This window comes from Procambarus clarkii, chromosome 76 (assembly GCF_040958095.1).
Source record: "Procambarus clarkii isolate CNS0578487 chromosome 76, FALCON_Pclarkii_2.0, whole genome shotgun sequence".
Taxonomy (NCBI): domain Eukaryota; kingdom Metazoa; phylum Arthropoda; class Malacostraca; order Decapoda; family Cambaridae; genus Procambarus; species Procambarus clarkii.
Window position 1 is genome coordinate 18597979 of NC_091225.1, and position 20298 is coordinate 18618276.

General features: G+C 40.6%; 1 protein-coding gene across 2 annotated transcripts in view; it reads left to right on the forward strand.

The window, feature by feature from the left end:
• The first annotated feature begins 2952 nt into the window (after nucleotides 1-2952).
• Nucleotides 2953-20298, forward strand: part of LOC123771492 (acetylcholine receptor subunit alpha-like) — a 246620-nt gene continuing 229274 nt past the window's right edge. For both annotated transcript variants that reach the window (XM_069313693.1, XM_069313694.1), the window contains exon 1: nucleotides 2953-3048. The gene's annotated coding sequence lies outside the window, so the exon portion shown is untranslated. The remainder of the gene's footprint in view (nucleotides 3049-20298) is intronic.

Here is a 20298-nt window from a genome sequence, read left to right on the forward strand (position 1 = left end):
TGTAAGTCAAAATCAATCAACATTTATCTTTTAACTAAAATACAATTGAGTCGTTTAGTTTGATGATGTGGTTAAGACCTGTCAATAGGAAATTCAACTAGTTTACCGACCAACTAGCAAAATATACTCTAATCCTGATTATAATTCAAGACTAACATTACCTCTCAATATATACATAATTAAACAGGATATACATATATACATCATTAAACAGTTTATATTTCCATTCCCATTGGTATTCCACCTCTCGTAGATAAACAGCACGGTATATCGATTTTAAAAAATTTACAATGAATTATATAGTTATTAAAATTTAAGTTCACAATATATGACGAATTATTCATATGGTTCAGATAACTTAACGGACTAAGTCCTTGCCTCATTATTAGGCTAAGTATTAGGCAAGAAGGCATTATTAGGCTAAGTATTAGGCAAGAAGGCATTATTAGGCAAGAAGGCATTATTAAGCTAAGTATTAGGCAAGAAGGCATTATTAGGCTAAGTATTAGGCAAGAAGGCATTATTAGGCTAAGTATTAGGCAAGAAGGCATTATTAGGCTAAGTATTAGGCAAGAAGGCATTATTAGGCTAAGTATTAGGCAAGAAGGCATTATTAGGCTAAGTATTAGGCAAGAAGGCATTATTAGGCTAAGTATTAGGCAAGAAGGCATTATTAGGCTAAGTATTAGGCAAGAAGGCATTATTAGGCTAAGTATTAGGCAAGAAGGCATTATTAGGCTAAGTATTAGGCAAGAAGTTCGCAGTTATTTTGCAGACAGGCAATAGGAAGCTAATTGGAATCCCATTTAGTGGTGGCTCATATAGGCGTTTTCTTCCTGTTAATTGGGTCTACCTTATTTGCTTGGAAATTGTTCTTTGCTGTTGAAAGTTGGTATTAAAGATAACTTATCTATCCTTTTACTAAGTGCCCCATTAAAAGTCTTTCAGAAAGTTCAGAGTCTTCCTTCGATTATAGACGCAGTAGAAGAGACATCAACGTTGGAGAGACTGGGAGAGAGAGGGGGAAGAGAGACAGGAGGGGAGAGAGAGGGGAAGAGAGATGGGAGGGAAGAGAGAGAGAGAGAGAGAGACCCAGGCAGAGCCGGGTATATAAAGAGAAAATGTTTTAAGATGTACCTGGTTTTAATAAGAGGATTATACCATGTTTACTGAGAGAGGCAGAGAGAGCCTTGCTGACAGAGCCTGGCTGACAGAGCCTTGCTGACAGAGCCTGGCTGACAGAGGCTCGCTGACAGAGGCTCGCTGACAAAGGTTCCCTGACAGAAGCTCTCTGACAGTCTCACCCGCAGACGTAGGAAGGAAGCGAATGGGTCTTTCATGCCTGCCAGAAGTCTCTCAAATGCCGGTCCGAGGGTGTAGTCCCTCTCTAATTGATTCAAATATTTTAGTTTGGTTAAAATTTTATATTAATTTTATTCGAAATATATTCATCAAGACGACTAGCTTCGAGAGAGAACGCCGACCACACTACTGAAGAAGAAAGAGAATAGCTGAAAATGCTTCAACAGGCTGGCCAGACATGTCTCTCACAACAGAAAAAATGTAGTTTAAACAGTAAGACTAAAGAAACAGAGCAGTAGCTCAAGCAATCATACCACACTGCACAAATGCAAATGGTACCAAAAAAAAGCCATTCAAGAGGTAAGAAAAATTAAAAACAATGTTCCACATTCACATCACACATAATTATAAAGCGTTTGAAGGAGTGATTAACAGTCATATCTGTAGTTTCATATCAGTCATATATATAGTTTCATGAAGAACACTGAATTGTTCATCCCAAGACAAATTGGACTTAGAGACGGAAGATCTGTTTTTCAACCTTATTTAATCTTTATGACAAAAGTATTAGACAAAAATACAAACAAAATAGCAGCTGATATATACACCAACTTTACGAAAGGCATATGATAAATATGACCTTGGAACCCATAACGTAAACTCCAGAAGAATATCAGGCAAAGTAAGACAATGGAAGACTAATTTCCTACCAAAGAGAATGCTAAGAGTAGCAGCCAGTCGTGTCTAGGCACAGTGAAAACATCACTGTACCTCAAGGCACGGTGAAAACATCACTGTACCTCAAGGCACGGTGAAAACATCACTGTACCTCAAGGCACAGTGAAAACATCACTGTACCTCAAGGCACAGTGAAAACATCACTGTACCTCAAGGCACAGTGAAAACATCACTGAACCTCAAGGCACAGTGAAAACATCACTGTACCTCAAGGCACAGTGAAAACATCACTGTACCTCAAGGCACAGTGAAAACATCACTGTACCTCAAGGCACAGTGAAAACATCACTGTACCTAAGAGCACGGTGAAAACATCACTGTACCTCAAGGCACAGTGAAAACATCACTGTACCTCAAGGCACAGTGAAAACATCACTGTACCTCAAGGCACAGTGAAAACATCACTGTACCTCAAGGCACAGTGAAAACATCACTGTACCTCAAGGCACAGTGAAAACATCACTGTATCTCAAGGCACAGTGAAAACATCACTGTACCTCAAGGCACAGTGAAAACATCACTGTACCTCAAGGCACAGTGAAAACATCACTGTACCTCAAGGCACAGTGAAAACATCACTGTACCTCAAGGCACAGTGAAAACATCACTGTACCTCAAGGCACAGTGAAAACATCACTGTACCTCAAGGCACAGTGAAAACATCACTGTACCTCAAGGCACAGTGAAAACATCACTGTACCTCAAGGCACAGTGAAAACATCACTGTACCTCAAGGCACAGTGAAATAGATTACAGTACCGAAAAACTGTACTCCAAGCAGGCCTATACCCGGGGCAGCACTGGCGAGCCTGGCGTAGTCGTGGAGGAAGCGGGTGGAGGGTGGAGGGAGTTGCGTGAGCATTGAGTGCGCTGGCGGCGGCGGGTGGCGGCAGTGCTCCGCCCGCCGCGTCACTGTGCAGGTGTCGTGTTGCCGCCCCGCCGCCCCGCCGCCCCGCCGCCCGCTGCCTCGTGTTTCAATTGGATTAATAAATGTCTTGAAAACATGATGTAAATCAAACTTCACTCTTTTAAAATCAACTGTGTATAATATATATATATATATATATATATATATATATATATATATATATATATATATATATATATATATATATATATATATATATATATATATATATATATATATATATATATATATATATATATATATATATATACGTGTTTAAACAAATATTAAACATTTTTATAAATAAAACTAACTCTAAAAACTAACAATTAAGTGACTTAACCTAGCGAACCCCATGGGTGTGTTACGGGGGAGTGTTGGTCGTGTGTGTGTGTTACGGGGGAGTGTTGGTCGTGTGTGTGTGTTACGGGGGAGTGTTGGTCGTGTGTGTGTGTTACGGGGGAGTGTTGGTCGTGTGTGTGTGTTACGGGGGAGTGTTGGTCGTGTGTGTGTGTTACGGGGAAGTGTTGGTCGTGTGTGTGTGTTACGGGGGAGTGTTGGTCTGTCGTGTGTGTGTTACGGGGGAGTGTTGGTCTGCCGTGTGTGTGTGTTACGGGGGAGTGTTGGTCTGTCGTGTGTGTGTTACGGGGGAGTGTTGGTCGTGGGTGTGTTACGGGGGAGTGTTGGTCGTGTGTGTGTGTTACGGGGAAGTGTTGGTCTGCCGTGTGTGTGTGTTACGGGGAAGTGTTGGTCTGCTGTGTGTGTGTTACGGGGGAGTGTTGGTCTGCCGTGTGTGTGTGTTACGGGGAAGTGTTGGTCTGCCGTGTGTGTGTGTTACGGGGGAGTGTTGGTCGTGTGTGTGTGTTACGGGGGAGTGTTGGTCGTGTGTGTGTGTTACGGGGGAGTGTTGGTCGTGTGTGTGTGTTACGGGGGAGTGTTGGTCGTGTGTGTGTGTTACGGGGGAGTGTTGGTCGTGTGTGTGTGTTACGGGGAAGTGTTGGTCTGCTGTGTGTGTGTGTTACGGGGAAGTGTTGGTCTGCTGTGTGTGTGTTACGGGGAAGTGTTGGTCTGCTGTGTGTGTGTTACGGGGAAGTGTTGGTCTGCCGTGTGTGTGTGTTACGGGGAAGTGTTGGTCTGCCGTGTGTGTGTTACGGGGGAGTGTTGGTCGTGTGTGTGTGTGTTACGGGGGAGTGTTGGTCGTGTGTGTGTGTTACGGGGGAGTGTTGGTCGTGTGTGTGTGTTACGGGGAAGTGTTGGTCGTGTGTGTGTGTTACGGGGGAGTGTTGGTCGTGTGTGTGTGTTACGGGGGAGTGTTGGTCGTGTGTGTGTGTGTTACGGGGGAGTGTTGGTCGTGTGTGTGTGTTACGGGGGAGTGTTGGTCGTGTGTGTGTGTTACGGGGGAGTGTTGGTCTGCTGTGTGTGTGTTACGGGGAAGTGTTGGTCTGCCGTGTGTGTGTGTTACGGGGAAGTGTTGGTCGTGTGTGTGTGTTACGGGGGAGTGTTGGTCTGCTGTGTGTGTGTGTTACGGGGGAGTGTTGGTCTGCTGTGTGTGTGTTACGGGGAAGTGTTGGTCTGCTGTGTGTGTGTTACGGGGAAGTGTTGGTCTGCTGTGCGTGTGTTACGGGGAAGTGTTGGTCTGCCGTGTGTGTGTGTTACGGGGAAGTGTTGGTCTGCCGTGTGTGTGTTACGGGGGAGTGTTGGTCTGCTGTGTGTGTGTTACGGGGAAGTGTTGGTCTGCCGTGTGTGTGTGTTACGGGGAAGTGTTGCTCTGCCGTGTGTGTGTTACGGGGGAGTGTTGGTCTGCCGTGTGTGTGTTACGGGGAAGTGTTGGTCTGCTGTGTGTGTGTTACTAGGGAGTGTTGGTCTGCCGTGTGTGTGTGTTACGGGGAAGTGTTGGTCTGCTGTGTGTGTGTTACGGAGAAGTGTTGGTCTGCCGTGTGTGTGTGTTACGGGGAAGTGTTGGTCTGCTGTGTGTGTGTTACGGGGAAGTGTTGGTCTGCTGTGTGTGTGTTACGGGGAAGTGTTGGTCTGCCGTGTGTGTGTGTTACGGGGAAGTGTTGCTCTGCCGTGTGTGTGTTACGGGGAAGTGTTGTTCTGCCGTTTGTGTGTTACGGGGGAGTGTTGGTCTGCTGTGTGTGTGTTACGGGGGAGTGTTGGTCTGCTGTGTGTGTGTTACGGGGGAGTGTTGGTCTGCTGTGTGTGTGTTACGGGGGAGTGTTGCTCTCTTGACGTCAACCAGGTGTACTACGGGCTCACCATAGACCGTGCTACTTGGAACTTTTTGTTCCAGGTAGCGAATCTTAAACAGCTACAACAACGTCGACCAGATGAAGTCAATTATCCTTCTTGACGTCGACCAGGTGAAGTCAATTATCCTCCTTGACGTCAACCAGGTGAAGTCAATTATCCTCCTTGACGTCGACCAGGTGAAGTCAATTATCCTTCTTGACGTCGACCAGGTGAAGTCAATTACCCTCCTTGACGTCGACCAGGTGAAGTCAATTACCCTCCCGAGGCTGCAACTCGACGCGCTCCTGACAGCTACTACATATAAGTATATGTAGCTATATATACATATAAGTATATGTAGCTATATAGTAGAGGTTCCTGTCTCCCCTCAGGGCGTCCTGCCTGGTATTCGTGTCAGAATTTAACTCTGATTGGCCAGAGGATTGGGTGATAGAAGGGAGAGGAAGGATTGGTAGAGGAAGGATTGTTAGAAGGGAATGGAATGGGAATGGAAATAATCAGGGGGAAAGCACCAAGCCATTACGACTATATAGCACTGGAAAGGGGTCAGGATTAGGATTTGGGATGGGACGGGAGGGATGGAATGGTGGCCCAAGCACTTGGACGGTCGGGGATTGAACGCCGACCTGCATGAAGCGAGACTGTCGTTTCTACCGTCCAGCCCAAGTGGTTGGGTGAGAGGGGAATGGAGAAAGAAGGGTGTTATACACTTGGGTTTAATGTAATTGTTTCAGGCGCAGATTGTGTATGTAAATGAAGGAGTTGGGTCGTACATGGGGCCAATAGACCTTCTTGGGTTTACTCAATTCTTATGTTAATATGTTCTTATGTTATTATATTCTTATATTATTATGTTCTTCTGTTATTTTAGTGTTATTGTCGTGTTATGTAGGGTTTGGGAGTAGTTCAACAGCTTTAAAGCCATCCACAAAATGTTTCCTTTGAAGCAAATGTAAGGTTATCTATCTTGAGGTTATCTTGAGATGATTTTGGGGCTTAGCGTCCCCGCGGCCTGGTCCTCGACCAGGCCTCACAGCCCCAGGAAGCAGCCCGTAGCAGCTGTCTAACTCCCAGGTAGCTATTTACTGCTAGGTAACAGGGGCATCAGGGGTGAAAGAAACAATTTGCCCATTTGTCTCCGCCTCCACCGGGGATCGAACCCGGAAACTCAGGACTACGAATCCGAAGCGCTGTCCACCCAGCTGTCAGGCGCCCGATGTAGAATATGCTTTTTGCATGCTGAATGATGTTGCTGTTGACTCAACCGTAGACTGATGTAGTGCCAGTCTGAGGCAGCATGTTACCTTGACCCACCACCTTCTGGCACTGTTCTGGGCCTCCTACAGTGCCACTACTGTAGGGGGCCAAGACTCGGACTCTTGGCCTTCTAATCAGGTACGAAGTCTATTGCGCTACGAGACCCCCTCTTAATGCTTTCGTCTGATTTCTGTAATACCCTCAGGGCGTTTAGTGTTAGCTTGGAACCTATATATATATGTGTGTTAGAAACTATGATATTTTCATTAAAATTTCGAACTGAAGCACCCTGGTGGCCGTTTTCAAAACCAAATCCGTTTTCTGATCCCATCCTCTGCGATAAAACTGTAAAAACCTCTATATTTCGATTTAAAATTGATACATTTTGTTTATATTTCCAAATGAAAATATTGTATTCAACTTAGACGGTGTACTGAAGTGTCAGTTTTCAGCAATATATATTTTTTAAAGTCGAGATTTTTAAACTTGCAACTCTCCCGTTTGCTGATAATGGAAAGATTCGTATTGGAATTTTCCAATGAAGAACTCTACTGAAAGTTAAAAAAAAAACTCAATTTTCCTTGCGTTTATTCTAATTAATATTTTTACAAGTTCTTCCTGATATTATCTGTTGGTATTATGTCCTGTTGGTGTTCTGTTGTTGTCCTGTTGGTGTTCTGTTGTTGTTCTGTAATGTTATTGTTCTGTTAAGTTGGTGTTCTATAATATTAACGTTCTGTAACGCTGATGTTCTATAGTGTAACTGCCTCGTTCAGTTTCCAATCTCCTAATATCATTCCCTTTTGTTTTAAATATGTAAAACAAGATAACTTAATTTTTCAAGAAATTGGCAAGAAATTCTGTCTATTGTTTATGCACATTGTGTATACTAGTAAAATAATACATTCAGGCTATACAATCATTTCACAAACAAACCATGAAACAGCACTTAAAATCTATATACATTCCATACAAAAGCTATATCAGAGTATACGAAGATTGTATGTATTCCACATACAAATCATAACATAGCACATACAGGCTATGTACATTCAACAAACAAACCACAAACAGCTATATAAAATAGCTGTCTCAACTGCAAGAAAAGTTACAGGTTGAGAAGAACCTATCAAACAAGAACCTATCTTGAAGAGCAAGAACCTATCCAACAAGAGATATCAGACCAATGACAAAACATTTTTAAGACACTAGTGCTCTCTAGGGTGGAATATTGTTGTACACTAACAACCCCATTCAAAATAGGAGAAATTATTGACAAGGGGGAACCTGCAGAGATCTGGCAATACAATACACAAATACTACACCACGATACAACACATACAACCTATACATTCATTCCATACAACAAACAAATATCCCCCCCCCTGACCTGTCTGCTTAAAAAAACAACGAATCATAAACTCTCTTGTATTACGAGTCCTGGATTCTGTAAAAGAAAGTTAAGATAAACCTGGAAGGAGAAGAAGGAAAGTTACAAGACATCACGAACTGCTAACTCGACACCACCTTAACGTTCCCCCAAACTTCTTATGTTGGCTGCTTTGTGGAAAACTGGAGGCATGTTTTAGTTGGTGTAGGTTGATGACTGCTTTAAGGAATACTGGAGGGATGTTTTAGGTGGTGTAGGTTAATGACTGCTTTAAGGAATACTGGAGCAATGTTTTAGGTGGTGTAGGTTGATGACTGCTTTAAGGAATACTGGAGCCATGTTTTAGGTGGTGTAGGTTGATGACTGCTTTAAGGAATACTGGAGCCATGTTTTAGGTGGTGTAGGTTGATGACTGCTTTAAGGAATACTGGAGCAATGTTTTAGGTGGTGTAGATTGATGACTGCTTTAAAGAATACTGGAGCAATGTTTTAGGTAATGTATGTTGATGACTGCTTTAAAGAATATTGGAGCAATGTTTTAGGTAATGTATGTTGATGACTGCTTTAAAGAATACTGAAATCATATTTTAGGTAATGTAGTGTTGCAGATAAATGCAAGTTAAGCGTCATATTAAAGCACGTTGTTGAATGTTTACGACAATGTTATTACTAAATTATAATCTTTCGCAGAGACTCGGGTGTCTTGCAGTGTAAGTTGGATGACGGTCTTGCATGGTGCTGTTGTACGAGTGTTGCATAATAATATTGCTTGAGGCGGTTGGATGAAAGGTGATGGATGAGGGGTGTTGGATGGGTGTATTAGGTTTAATTAGTTAACTATGGTCTCCCTTCCCATCCTGTGGAAGGGGAGTGGGGGGGAGAGAATATTACAGCTACATAATGGGTTCAGGATCAGAACCTCAATGCTCTTTAAAATAAGCAGTTTATACGTTTGGTTAACTGTGGGCCCATAGTGAGATTTGGGTTCGAAATCGGGATTTGGGGTTCGAAATCGGGGCTTTGGGATCGAAATCGGGGCTTTGGGTTCAAAATCGGGGTTTTGGGTTCGAAATCGGGGCTTTGGGTTTGAAATCGGGGTTTTGGTTTCGAAATCGGGTCTTTGGGCTCAAAATCGGGGCTTTGGGGTTTGAAATCAGGGCTTTGGGTTCGAAATCAGGGCTTTGGGTTCGAAATCGGGGCCTTAATTTGGGTCCAAAATCAGGGCTTTGGGTTCGAAATCGGGTCTTTGGGTTCAAAATCAGGGCTTTGGTTTCGAAATCGGGGCTTTGGGGTTCAAAATAGGGGCTTTGGGTTCGAAATTCTGGGCTTTGGGTTTAAAATCAGGGCTTTGGGGGCTCGAAATCGGGGCTTTGTGGTTCGAAATAGGGGCTTTGGGGGTTCGAAATAGGGGTTTTGGGGTTCGAAATTCTGGGCTTTGGGTTTGAAATCGGGGCTTTAGGGGCTCGAAATCTGGGCTTTGGGTTCGAAATTGGGGCGTTGGGTCTTTTGGGTTTAGGTACAGGTGAGTCACGAAATCTACGCAACATATAAGAGTGAGATAGAGGAGAAGGAGGGGGGGGGGTTATGTATGCCAGAAAATATATTATATGCTGTATATCGGAAAAATACATATTCTTATACAGTACTAACATTGTTTCATTTTATACGAAGTGTATAAAAATTTGGTCGTGTCTTGTATAATGAGAAACAATGTTTTGAGGGTAAATGTGAAATGGCTTCCCACGATGTCGTGATTTGCATAACTATAACAAAATGTTACAATTGATAGTTTTAACTGTAAATGTTGTTGGCACTAATGATATTTTATATGGCTGTGGGTTTCATGTCTTTTATATTTTCCTGATGAGTTGATGATAAATTTTAAACCAATCAATTTCCAGTGGAATTTGAGTAGAATACACACACACGCACGCACGTACACACACACACACACACACACACACACACACACACACACGCACACACACACACACACACACACACACACACACACACACACACACACACACACAAGTTTACTACGAGGTTCGTCCCAGAATTGCGAGGGATGGGATTCGAATAACGATTGAAAGGACTTAACCTGACGATGCTAGGAAAATGGAGAGAAAGGGGAGACATGAATGAGACATAAAATACTTGGGGTGATTGACAGAGTGGATATATATGAAATATTCACATTAAATACCAATAGAACAGGCGGGCATGGGTGGTAGCTTGAAACTCAGATCATAGAGATGTTAGAAAACTTTCATTTAGCGTAAGAGCTGGAACCACAAACCCTGATGCTATAGCAATATAGGAAACTAAGCTAATGGGTATGATTACCAATTTAATGCTCAAAGAGAAAGCCAGGTAATGCACGGCAAAAGACTTCAGAAGGAAGAATAGAATGCTGCACTGATGGCTATAAATATAAATATATATATATATATATATATATATATATATATATATATATATATATATATATATATATACATATATATATATATATATATATATATATATATATATATATATATATATATATATATATATATATATGTATATATATATATATATATATATATATATATATATATATATATGTATGTATATATATATATATATATATATATATATATATATATATATATATATATATATATATATATATATATATATATATATATATATATGTGTGTATATCACGAAAATAAACACGTGATTAAGAATGTGACAATGTCAGACCACGGAGGAAAAATGAAACAGGAAATTTCCTTAAGTACTTTCGTATATTAAATACATCTTCAGAAGGTCATTTTACAGATCGAGTGATGGGTATAAATAGGCAGGAAGGAGTGGTGAAGTAAGGTGAGGTACAATACTTGGACAACGCAGACGGCCCATTGGCCCATCAGATGCACCCAATTGGCACATCCGATGTAGCCCAATGGCCCATCTGATACAGCAGACATACAAGCATAATATATAGGTAATTATAACATAAAGAAGTAAATATATACAATAAATTAGTGAGACAAATGTTTTTCAATGATTCTACTTAAATCGCCCTTTAGCTGATCTATTAGAAATGGATCTAAGTTATATAGACCACTGCTAATATTCAAATTACTTTCTTTGGTGATCTGTATCAAAGCAGATTCAATTATGTTTCTGTTATAGGTGCTTTTACAATTTGTTATTGAAGAAGCACTCTCCCAATCAATTTGATGAGCTTTTTCTGACAAATGCACAAACAAAGCATTAGACAATTGGCCATGTCTTACAGAGTATTTATGTTGCGATATTCTACATTATTCTACATTAAGGAAATTTCCTGTTTCATTTTTCCTCCGTGGTCTGACATTGTCATATATATATATATATATATATATATATATATATATATATATATATATATATATATATATATATATATATATATATATATATATATATATATATGGATTTGGAAGAAGCAAGTAATTAAGAAAACTGCTTCACTGGAATCACTCCAGTGGACGGTGGGAAAATCCTTATAGGCGGTAAAAAATTTTGTGGCATTTTAGAAGCGTTCTGTGATTCAGTCTAGGTACTGTGAGGGTGAGGTTCTGGACGTGAACCTGCAACAAGGTGCTGTTGCTTCGTGAATGTCAACACCAGTAAGGGTTATTAATATAGATTAAGCCACTCCAAGAGGTGGCACGGGCATGAATAGCCCGTAACAGTAAGGGTGGTCAAGCTGTTATTCTGTACATACAGACAGGCACTCTAAAACAGAAAAACACATTTAAAATGTGAATGTAGCTCATCAAACTTCAAACGTTTTATATAAATGTAAATCTTATTTGTACGTTAAATTGCATATTTGGTAATTTTCGGTAAAAATTGATATTTTGTAGGTAATAATTTTCGTGTATTAAAATATTTTTGGCAACCCTGGTTGTCTCATAGTATTGAATTGAATTTATTTAATTTCCCCATAAGTTTTTTTTCAACACAGCCAGTCTTCTTGAGGTTATCTTGAGATGATTTCGGGGCTTTAGTGTCCCCGCGGCCCGGTCCTCGACCAGGCCTCCACCCCCAGGAAGCAGCCCATGACAGCTGACTAACACCCAGGTACCTATTTACTGCTAGGTAACAGGGGCATTCAGGGTGAAAGAAACTTTGCCCATTTGTTTCTGCCTCGTGCGGGAATCGAACCCGCGCCACAGAATTACGAGTACTGCGCGCTATCCACCAGGCTACGAGGCCCCTATTTCCGGATTCCTTCACTAAGCTGATAGTTACTACTTCAGCGACGTACTGAAACATTAGAACACACCAATCATACATTCTGAAGAGGACATCAAAGTAAATTTTCCTTTTTCTTTACACATTCAGAGTGAATAAGAGATTTAGTTTCCTAGTTGATCACTGAATTTCATTCTTGTACATCGACTGATATGCTGGGTTAAAAAGTTTCTTAATTCTTTTAACTATTATTTTGTTTTCCTGTGTTTAGATTGTCTTGGTTTCCCAATCTACTTCTTTCTATAATTGATATCTCCCATTATTAATATTCTATATAGTTTAATACTTTATGTAGTGCCAAATGTCCAGCTTTTCTTTTAGTGTTAATTACGTCTGTTTTGGAATAATGAGTAATTGCCACTATTTTAGAAATATGTTAATGATAGTGACTTTTAACTTAATGTAACTCTGCTGTATTTATGATCTACTTAAATTAAGTTAAACCAGTAAACAAAGTCGGGAAACTATAGGTATGAGAGTGAGAGTATCGCCCTTAACTGAATGACTGTCACTGTCCATCTGCAATTCAACAATTACATTACAGTTTGTTTCGCACTTGACAGTCACTTTATTACTTTGATAGATAAAATACAAAAAAAATTATCGGGCATTTATGAATAATTTTATTTATATGCATGTTTGCGAATGTGAAATTTTTTAGCATGAGCCTATGTTGGTATATATATATGTATATATATATATATATATATATATATATATATATATATATATATATATATATATATATATATATATATATAGATATATATATATATATAGAAGGTAGGTAGCCTTTACTGTGGACACATTCCCGAGTTTTTCTCGTTTTGTTCACCAATTTGCTTCCTTTTATACTCCCCGCCAGACTAAATTCGACTCACAGATTGTAACATTGAAACAAAGCCAGCCCATCAGCAAGCCATGTGACGCTGACCTAAGCTGAGTGCTGGACAGCAAGCCATGTGACGCTGACCTAAGCTGAGTGCTGGACAGCATGGCATGTGATTGTTTGACGGTCTTTGCCAGTTTGACCAACATAGAATTGATTTAAATCAATTAAATGAATTGATTTTGCATGGAATTTTGTACACGCAACCATTACCTGTGGAAACATTCCAGCAACTTGTGCTTCAAAGACCTGTTGAAACATTCCAGCAACTTATGGTCCCAAGACCAAGAAACATTCCAGCAACTTGTGGTCCCAAAACCAAGAAACATTCCAGCAACTTATGGTCCCAAGACTGTAGAAACATTCCAGCAACTTGTGGTCCCAAGACTGTAGAAACATTCCAGCAACTTGTGGTCCCAAAACCAAGAAACATTCCAGCAACTTGTGGTCCCAAGACTGTAGAAACATTCCAGCAACTTGTGGTCCCAAGACTGTAGAAACATTCCAGCAACTTGTGCTACAAAGACTGTAGAAACATTCCAGCAACTTGTGCTACAAAGACCCGTAGAAACATTCCAGCAACTTGTGGTCCCAAGACCAAGAAACATTCCAGCAGCGTGTAGTCATTACCAGCATATGATTTCGCTGGTCTATTGTGCGTATTCGTGAGTATTGTATCGTGAGGAAGAGAATCTCCTGAAGACATATATAGAGAACTCTGGCTAATTGACCCAGCAAGAGGTCGGTTTCCAGATTCCAGTAGGAAGGGGGAAGAGAAATTGAAAGGAAGGAGAGAGGTAGAGGAATAGATGGCAGGGAGTGAGAGGAATAGAAGGAAGAAAGACAGGGAGAGAGAGTGATGATAGTGAGAGATAGCCACGGTTCAACACTATTCTCTGACCTTTCACCTTTGTTGTGTACCTTGCTGCCTCCTCTCACACCTGACCTTCTGTCTGTCTGTCTGTCTGTCTTTGTCTGTCTGTCTCTCTCTCTCTCTCTCTCTCTCTCTCTCTCTCTCTCTCTCTCTCTCTCTCTCTCTCTCTCTCTCTCTCTCTCTCTCTCTCTCACTCTCTCTCTCTCTCTCTCTCTCTCTCTCTCTCTCTCTCCGACATTTGCTGGGGGAGTAACACTTCCTCTGTCACACTCTCTGGAGAAGCAACACCCAACCACCACACACCTGTAAATTACTTACACCCAGCCACCATACCTGTCAACGCCCAAAAACCCACCAAAACACCTGGAGACGCCCCCACACCTGCCAACACCCCCAACACCGAGCCCCCACACCTGCCACCACCCCCAACACCGAGCCCCCACACCTGTCACCACCCCCCCACACCTCCCCTACTCCCAGGGTTGGTGAGGTTCCAAACAAATAATATTTTCCAGAATAATATAACCAGATAAACCTCGGGCCACCTGCCTGCAGTCTCGGTACTAATTGGCTTAAATAACATTTTATTTGCAGCATTTAATATATATATATATATATATATATATATATATATATATATATATGTCGTACCTAGTAGCCAGAACTCACTTTTCAGCCTACAAAGCAAGGCCCGATTTGCCTAATAAGCCAAGTTTTCATGAATTAATATATTTTCTCTAATTTTTTTCTTATGAAACGATAAAGCAACCCATTTCATTATGTAAGAGGTCAATTTTTTTTTATTGGAGTTAAAATTAACGTAGATATATGACCGAACCTAACCAACCCTACCTAACCTAACCTAACCTATCTTTATAGGTTAGGTTTGGTTAGGTAGCCGAAAAAGTTAGGTTAGGTTAGGTTAGGTAGGTTAGGTAGTCGAAAAGCAATTAATTCATGAAAACTTGGCTTATTAGGCAAATCGGGCCTTGCATAGTAGGCTCAGAAGTGAGTTCTGGCTACTAGGTACGACATATATATATATATATATATATATATATATATATATATATATATATATATATATATATATTTTGAATAGAAGTGATTGTAGAAAGCCTATTGGTCCATATTTCTTGATGCTTCTATATTGGAGCGGAGTCTTGAGGTGGGTAGAAACAAACAAACAAACAGCAAACGGGATATATATATATATATATATATATATATATATATATATATATATATATATATATATATATATATATATATATATATATATATATATATATATATATATATATATGTATCGTCGACCAGGGCTGGAAGGGAACAGTAGGTAGCTATACTGAAGAAAATGCTAACCTACGATTCATCGAGTGTTTATTCAACCACTTGCGAAACCTGTATATCTTTCCTATATCATGAGGGCATTGTATATATTTTTTAAGCAGTTTATGAGCTTGGAAACTTCACATTGCAACGTTAATGATATTATAAATAAACTCGTAGGGCTCTAGAGTTCCCAAAATGTTGAATAAATGTCAATTTATCCACTATGTACAGCAAAGATGTAATGGTTTCGTAAATGCTTGATAATTCTGACTCGGGAGGAGGGGGGGGTATATTTTGATAATATTGCAAAAGAATAGCATGAGAATACATATTGAGGAGATATTATTCAATACAAGAATTAATACTGACGTGAAGGGAGAATGCAGCGAACGGGTTAAAAAATGAAGAAATTATATTGTATTTGGTAATTATAAATTACACAGTATCGCGCACTTAATATATTACCTTGATTTAATAACTAAGGAGGGGATTGGGAGGCAATCCCAATCAATATTTGGATTAGGAAATTATTTTATGAGCTGCCAATTAGCGGTCAATATTACATAATATGATTGTATAAGAGATTGGGCTGTGTTGTGGTGGGCTGTGTTGTGGTGTGCTGTGTTGTGGTGGGCTGTGTTGTGGTGGGCTGTGTTGTGGTGGGCTGTGTTGTGGTGGGCTGTGTTGTGGTGGGCTGTGTTGTGGTGGGCTGTGTTGTGGTGGGCTGTGTTGTGGTGGGCTGTGTTGTGGTGGGCTGTGTTGTGGTGGGCTGTGATGTGGTGGGCTGTGTTGTGGTGGGCTGTGTTGTGGTGGACTGTGTTGTGGTGGGCTGTGTTGTGGTGGGCTGTGTTGTGGTGGGCTGTGTTGTGGTGGGCTGTGATGTGGTGGGCTGTGTTGTGGTGGGCTGTGTTGTGGTGGGCTGTGTTGTGGTGGGCTGTGTTGTGGTGGGCTGTGTTGTGGTGGGCTGTGTTGTGGTGGGCTGTGTTGTGGTGGGCTGTGATGTGGTGGGCTGTGTTGTGGTGGGCTGTGTTGTGGTGGGCTGTGATGTGGTGGGCTGTGTTGTGGTGGGCTGTGTTGTGGTGGGCTGTGTTGTGGTGGGCTGTGTTGTGGTGGGCTGTGATGTGGTGGGCTGTGTTGTGGTGGGCTGTGTTGTGGTGGGCTGTGTTGTGGTGGGCTGTGTTGTGGTGGGCTGTGTTGTGGTGGGCTGTGTTGTGGTGGGCTGTGTTGTGGTGGGCTGTGTTGTGGTGGGCTGTGTTTGAGTGCGCGACAAGTGAAGAATTCTTCACACATCTCACAATCAAAATTCTCCAAAAACTAGTCAAATGATCTCTCAGGTCCAGTCAAAAACTGTACTTATTATTTCATTTCAACTTCTAAAGCAGTATCGTTCCTCAAGAACGGAAATTCTTGCTTGCTGAACGACCGTGGGAGAGATCGTAGCGAAGGGCTCGTGAATTTGACCTACTAGAATAGCATTAGAGAGATCGTAGCGAAGGGCTCGTGAATTTGACCTACTAGAGTAGCATTAGAGAGATCGTAGTGAAGGGATCGTGAATTTGACCTACTAGAGTAGCATTAGAGAGATCGTAGTGCAGGGATCGTGAATTTGACCTACTAGAATAGCATTAGAGAGATCGTAGTGAAGGGATCGTGAATTTGACCTACTAGAGTAGCATTAGAGAGATCGTAGTGAAGGGATCGTGAATTTGACCTACTAGAGTAGCATTAGAGAGATCGTAGTGAAGGGATGGTGAATCTGACGTACTAACGTAGCATGGAACTGGTCGCACCGTATAGTAACGCAGTGATCGCTAGACACCTATAAAAATAGATACACTGGCACTAAAAATAACTGTATGGTAATAAAACTGAGCCGCAAGCATGACCTATTTTGATATAATTATTTAACAATAACGTTGTTTGATAAAAGTTAGTTATATATTGCCCACTAAACATCAATTGAGATGAAGAAAAGAAATATCTAAACCCCTTGAGTTTGCCATATATCTTAACTCCCCTAAATCGTCCCTATAATCTGGATTCTAGGACATCCAAATTCTAGGGCAATTAGATCTAAGTGTGTTATAGATAACGTTAATTTTAGTATCATAAGCCGGTCAAATAAAACATAAGAGAAAATATAGTTTTATGTGATATATTCCGAGACAATTTTTTGTATAACTATTTCAGGATTGCTTTATTAAACATATTATGAAGCCAATTTGAAACCAATATTATTTAAGGCTTTTCGCTGGGCAACACAGTGGGAGTTAGGAAACAGTGAACACAAGGAAATCGGATTTAGCATCGCGTGGAAAAGTTGTGTGAGAGTAAACTCTGTTTGGCTGCCAGATTTTCGCAAAGCTATTTTTTTTTTGAGGAATTGAAAAGTTGGGGAATAGGGCGGACCAGATTATTGGAAGAGGGTCGCATCTCTCTCACACTAATTTCACACACATCGAACGTGTGCACTCAGTGTGAGGGCTACAATCAGTGTGATGTGATGATGATGATGTTCATGATGACTCTAGTCTGTAGATAACATTTGGGCTCAACAATGACATTCGTCATCACCTCAACACAAGCCCCGCTTGAACTTTTCCCACATCTGAGACTGACAGGCTGATCAAGCAAGAGGTAAACTGACTGACAGACAAAAAGCAAGTGAAACCCCTCTACAGAATTTGCAAAAAATGCGAGGCATAAGAGAACACAATACACACATGAGTATGTCCACCGAAGATTTAGAAAGGTTTAAGATTTAGAAGATTTAGATTGTTCAAAATAGGTCTCTCTCTCTCTCTCTCTCTCTCTCTCTCTCTCTCTCTCTCTCTCTCTCTCTCTCTCTCTCTCTCTCTCTCTCTCTCTCTCTCTCTCTCTCTCTCTCTCTCTCTCTCTCTCTCTCTCTCTCTCTCTCTCTCTCTCTCTCTCTCTCTCTCTTCAAGGTAGTAATACAAGGTAATTCAATGAATACAACAATTAAGAACCAGTGAACAATATAGAACCATTTATCACTATCCACAGCTTTGCATACGGTCACCAGTCTTCACCATCCACAATTTAATCTGCATAGTTCACCATCTCCTCACCATTCACAACTTACCTGTTGTAGGTCACCATTTCGTGCATTCCACAATTAAGCAAAACAACCCATTCTCCCACGTGAATATCTCTCGCTAATGGTGATATTTATATATCGTGTACACCAACCCATCCATATTCTTCGTGAAGGGTGGACTCTCACAAAAACCAGTTTCATCAAAAGCTCTGTTATTTTTTCCAAACATATCTCATCCGGTAAGAACTGTGGAATGTGTAATTGATAAGAACTATAAACCAAAAAATATATAAAAGCTATAAAAGCCATTCTGACTCGCTGTTTGATGTATTTTGTCCCAAATTGTTTTTATATTGCATACGTAGTTACGATTCTCGTGTAACAGCAGCAGTCCTTCTATTTAAATTCCCCTGTGCTTCGGGTGGAGAGGGAAGGCATTATTAGGGAAAAGCGCCAAGCCATTACAGCTATATGAGAATGGGAAGGCAATAAAAATTTGAAGGGAGGAAGAAAGAGAATACCCAATATTATGCTTTTCAATTTATTTTTAAGTAAAACTCATAACTGTACGAACGTATAATCGTATTCAGAATTTATTCTCAGTTCTTGGTTGTATTGATGTATCCTGGTGGTTGTTGTTGTATTTATATCCATTCAACGGTGAACAAATACAATTATGTATTGTGAATGTGTATTTGTGTTATCTGGTGATTGACGATTTAATTTACACAGATTGAAGTTTTTTATTAAATAAAAATATTTACTATCTAAATATATTTAAATAATAATTATATTTAATAAAAATGTATTTAAATAATAATAATATTTAATTAAAAGTGTTTAAATAATAATAATATTTAATAAAAATATATTTAAATAAACATATTAGCGAGTGCGGGTCGGGAGTGGTTGAGTGCGTGTCAGGAATGCTGAGTGCGTATCGGGGCTGTTGAGTGCATGTCGTGGGGGGGGGGGTGCTGAGTGCGTGTGAGGGCTTCCAAGTGCGTGGCTTGTTTTCCGGGAGCGTAATTTTTGGTTCAGAGTGCGTATCTTGTTTTCTAAGTGCGTCCATGGCCCCTGAGTGCGTCTAGCCCAGACAAACGACTAATGAAACGTCTTAGGTAATGGCAGCGCTCCAGGAAACGGAATTAGGGTAGGATAATTGTTCTGTCTGCTTGCTTAGAGTAATGGGTGTTGTGGTAGGAAAGGTGTGGTTGTTGTGGTGGAGGAGGGCTGGTGGATGGTGTGGTGGTGGTAGGGGTGAAGGTTTCATATAATTTAACTATTCTGACTTTCAAGTTCTTTGTCGATTCCCTGGAAACACAAACCGAAACTGTCTCTATTTTCTGCTTGTTACAACTTGTAATAAAGTTGTTACATCTTGGTTTAACGTGTTTATGACGTATTAGAATTAATAGATTAAGTATTAGTATTCTTAGATGAAGGACCTGCCAGAAACGCTGCGCGTACTAGTGGCTTTACAAGACTGTAATTACCATATTAAGTATCCTCACATTCCCAATGTACCTTCTTGTATATGCATAAATAAATAAATAGAACGTTGTTACAACTTGCTATATTGGTTGTTATAACTGGTTAGGAGGTGTTAAAACTTGTTCCAACGTTGTAGTTTCGGTGTGTGCTTGGCGGGATAAGCCTTAAAGTCGTGGATGGAGGTGGCTTACACAACTTCTTCTTTCATATCGCATTTCCATACATTTCTTCGGCTCATGTGTGTTTCCGGCTTCCACCTGTTAGCTATAATCTAGAGGAAGTGGTGGTGGTACTCACCTACTTGTACTCACTTAGTTTTGCTTGCAAGATCGAGCATCTGCTCTTGAATCCCGCCTTTAGACCATCATTAGTTCAACGCAGTGACTCTTTTCAGTCATTTTTCTTATAATATTTAGATTTAAAACCTCAGTATCGAATTGTCTTCGACAATTTCCTCCTCTAATCCGTTAATCCAGTTATTTACCACTCTCGGATTTACTCGTTCTAC